Source organism: Schistocerca cancellata, chromosome 6 (assembly GCF_023864275.1).
Source record: "Schistocerca cancellata isolate TAMUIC-IGC-003103 chromosome 6, iqSchCanc2.1, whole genome shotgun sequence".
Classification (NCBI taxonomy): domain Eukaryota; kingdom Metazoa; phylum Arthropoda; class Insecta; order Orthoptera; family Acrididae; genus Schistocerca; species Schistocerca cancellata.
Window position 1 is genome coordinate 156,212,148 of NC_064631.1, and position 4,653 is coordinate 156,216,800.

Below are 4,653 nucleotides of genomic sequence, written 5' to 3' on the forward strand. Positions count from 1 at the left end.
AGAGAATTGCAGTTCCACTCATTCACATATCCACCAATGACGTGAACGTGTAGGAAGTTACATTGTCATATAATCAAATCTCTGGGAGTTTTTTGTCAGGTAGTATATTTACTCGTTCTGGATATGCAGGGTGCTTCACAATTCATATTACACACTTCTAGAGGTTGTAGAGCAGACTGAGTAACTAAAATTTTACGTAGGACTATATATGACGGTAGTATCTGTTCCCGAAAGAACAGTTACCGTGGATGACCATGCAGCTTTGCTAGAAATGAAATGACAATTAAATAGGCACCCTAGCTGCAAACAGGCGTTGATGTACTTCATTGGGGACATATATAGTTAAAATATGGCTTCCCGGCCCGCGGTGGCTCAGATGGATAGAGCGTCTGCCATGCAAGCAGGAGATCCCGGGTTCGAGTCCCGGTCAGGGCACACATTTTCAACATGTCCCCAATGAAGTACATCAACGCCTGTTTGCAGCTAGGGTGTCTATTTAATTATCATTTCATTTTACATAGGAGCCTAAGTCCAGCAACGTCCTCCACTACGCTACAGAGCGTCAAAGGTGTGGACACCGACGCCTGTAAATGTATGTAGTGTGATTCCGTGATGATGTTACAAATTTTCTAGGATGATGTACTCAGTCTTCAGGCCACGATTGGCCTACCGGGACCGTCCAACCGCCGTGTCATCCTCACGGGAGGATGCGGATAGGAGGGGCGTGGGGTCAGCACACCGCTCTCCCGGTCGTTATGATGGTATTCTTGACCGAAGCCGCTACTATTCGGTCGAGTAGCTCCTCAATTGGCATCACGAGGCTGAGTGCACCCCCAAAATTGGCAACAGCGCATCGCGGCCTGGATGGTCACCCATCCAAGTTCCGACCATCTAGGATGATCTACACTCCTGGAAATTGAAATAAGAACACCGTGAATTCATTGTCCCAGGAAGGGGAAACTTTATTGACACATTCCTGGGGTCAGATACATCACATGATCACACTGACAGAACCACAGGCACATAGACACAGGCAACAGAGCATGCACAATGTCGGCACTAGTACAGTGTATATCCACCTTTCGCAGCAATGCAGGCTGCTATTCTCCCATGGAGACGATCGTAGAGATGCTGGATGTAGTCCTGTGGAACGGCTTGCCATGCCATTTCCACCTGGCGCCTCAGTTGGACCAGCGTTCGTGCTGGACGTGCAGACCGCGTGAGACGACGCTTCATCCAGTCCCAAACATGCTCAATGGGGGACAGATCCGGAGATCTTGCTGGCCAGGGTAGTTGACTTACACCTTCTAGAGCACGTTGGGTGGCACGGGATACATGCGGACGTGCATTGTCCTGTTGGAACCGCAAGTTCCCTTGCCGGTCTAGGAATGGTAGAACGATGGGTTCGATGACGGTTTGGATGTACCGTGCACTATTCAGTGTCCCCTCGACGATCACCAGTGGTGTACGGCCAGTGTAGGAGATCGCTCCCCACACCATGATGCCGGGTGTTGGCCCTGTGTGCCTCGGTCGTATGCAGTCCTGATTGTGGCGCTCACCTGCACGGCGCCAAACACGCATACGACCATCATTGGCACCAAGGCAGAAGCGACTCTCATCGCTGAAGACGACACGTCTCCATTCGTCCCTCCATTCACGCCTGTCGCGCCACCACTGGAGGCGGGCTGCACGATGTTGGGGCGTGAGCGGAAGACGGCCTAACGGTGTGCGGGACCGTAGCCCAGCTTCATGGAGACGGTTGCGAATGGTCCTCGCCGATACCCCAGGAGCAACAGTGTCCCTAATTTGCTGGGAAGTGGCGGTGCGGTCCCCTACGGCACTGCGTAGGATCCTACGGTCTTGGCGTGCATCCGTGCGTCACTGCGGTCCGGTCCCAGGTCGACGGGCACGTGCACCTTCCGCCGACCACTGGCGACAACATCGATGTACTGTGGAGACCTCACGCCCCACGTGTTGAGCAATTCGGCGGTACGTCCACCCGGCCTCCCGCATGCCCACTATACGCCCTCGCTCAAAGTCCGTCAACTGCACATACGGTTCACGTCCACGCTGTCGCGGCATGCTACCAGTGTTAAAGACTGCGATGGAGCTCCGTATGCCACGGCAAACTGGCTGACACTGACGGCGGCGGTGCACAAATGCTGCGCAGCTAGCGCCATTCGACGGCCAACACCGCGGTTGCTGGTGTGTCCGCTGTGCCGTGCGTGTGATCATTGCTTGTACAGCCCTCTCGCAGTGTCCGGAGCAAGTATGGTGGGTCTGACACACCGGTGTCAATGTGTTCTTTTTTCCATTTCCAGGAGTGTAGAAGGAAAAATGTATCAATTTGAGGTAAGGGTCGCAGTACCGGAAACGAACGAGTGGGAAGTTATAAGCGCAAACCGTTTTGATACCTCTGACAGTGGGATACGGGTACTGATGTTTCTATGATTGTAGGATAGGCTACTTTCAGAGTGGTGGTATGGACCAAAACAAGAAAAAATGTCCAGTAAACACGGGATTTAAAACGGATTACTTAGTATCTGTGAGCACTTGTTCAGTAGACGATATGTATTTCACAGTAGCGAAGACGAACACGTGCATGTTTATTAGACAGTTTTTCTTGTTTTAGTTCATACTGTCACATGTGGAAGTTGCCTACCCTACAATCGTAGCAGCAACAGTGTCGGTAAGTGTATTCCACTGTCAGAGGTATCAAAATGGTTTTCGCTTATAGCTTCCGACTCGTTCGTTTCCGGTACTGGGACCCTTACCTCAGATTGATACATTTATTCTTTTCCATCATCCTAGACAGTTTGTAACATTGTAATGTTGTAACTTTAATTTGGTATGCTGAAATCGGTGCTAATTGACAATGAAAGTGGGTTAAAAGCCGTGATCTGTCTGGGGACGTTAACCGTGGATTACTGGGCAACTGTTTCATCAGATATTTAGTCTAGGTTTACCAAGCAGACTAACATTAATGATAATCTTTTAATAGTCATACAAAACCGGTAATATATATATATATATATATATATATATATATATATATATATATATATATATATATATATATATATATATAAAGGAGAATTTAAATAAAAAGAAAGAAATCAGTTTATATTTGGAAATTTATTTTAAGATTGTTCATTGAAATTTCAGCATATTATACGTGAGTTATAACTGAGCTGGTGCCTTATTTACGATTGAAAAAATGTGAGATTGTAATCTTACGGAACACATAAAATATGGAGCCAAGACTGGGAGACTGCAAACAACACTGCATTCATAAAATAACACACGAAGAACATTGAAACATAAGCAAGAAGAAATTAACCACAACCAACTGATTCAGTTTTTACCCAAAGAAATTACGTTCATACCACAATCCTGTCAGTCATGTAATCACCACACACTGGTATACTAAATTCATATTAACTCTTTGTGAAATCTTCGCAAAAAGAATAGCTGAGGGCTACTTTGATGATTACACCACATGCTTCACGTGGTCAACTTGGTTTACACAAAGCGTACAACTCCACAATAATTTTGATAATTAAAATAAATTAGATCGAAAAGCAATTGACAAAAGAAAAACCTTGAACTGGTTACTAACGTCTTACTATTAACCTGATGGGTCAAACAGTTGTATAAGCACGTGGTAGTGGTCTCGCAAAGTACACCCCACGTGGGCTGAACATAAAGAAAATCACACGAGAATTATACTGCGCTGCAATTTAAGATAACATCGGATATTTTAGATCCAAACCCGAAATAAAGGTGATTAAATTTTCAGTTAGGCTGAACTTAAGAAATCCATTGTCCTACGGACTTAACAGACACGCGCTTAGCCGGAGATCTTACCACTTCAGACGCTCCGCACGGCCACACTGCAACTGCCCTACTGCCGAGCGTGCTTCCTGAGGGTGGCTCACAAAGACCAACGGAAGTGACCAGAGGGGCAGCTTCCTATACCAACATGGCAACGGACGGACAGGACCATACTAAGGATAGAAACCTCTTTGCTTTTAGGAAGCGTAGCTACCTGTTCCGACGTTGGTCCTACTGTTCTCTAGCAGACAGCCTTGTCTGCTACCCTCAAGCATGCAACTAGAAATACATATGCTCATTCATCCTCTCACACAAAAGGGAAGGGGGATGACACTATCTTATCATATACAGTATATAAAAGAAAGCGGATGTAGGTTCCGTATGAGACTGTGTGACATGAATTACATATAAGAATTACATATAAACTGTGCTTTAAAGTGTAGTAGTGTGACAGATCGTTCTTGTTTATGTGTAAAAGTAACACGTTCCACTGCTCAGTCTCCTCCCAGATAGTCAGAAACGCCACAGTACATTTAGAAGAGGAATTTATTCCATAAATGGCAACAGATTTAAGAAATTAAACATGAAAGGAATCCAACAGAGACCTTTCAACATCAACACCGAAGGACACTACATACATTTAAAGGCGCCAGTGACTGATAAGTCGCCGAGCGGCATTAGCCGAGCGGTCTCGGCGCTGCAGTCACAGACTGTGCGGGTGGTCGCGGCGGAGGTTCGAGTCCTCCCTCGGGCATGGGTGTGTGTGTTTGTCCTTACGATAATTTAGGTTAAGTAGTGTGTAAGATTAGGGACTGATGA

General features: G+C 46.4%; 1 non-coding gene across 1 annotated transcript; it reads left to right on the plus strand.

The window, feature by feature from the left end:
- Positions 1 to 360: 360 nt before the first annotated feature.
- On the plus strand, positions 361 to 435 carry Trnaa-ugc (transfer RNA alanine (anticodon UGC)). The gene has a single exon. It is a non-coding gene; the product is annotated as a tRNA-Ala (tRNA).
- Positions 436 to 4,653: the final 4,218 nt, after the last annotated feature.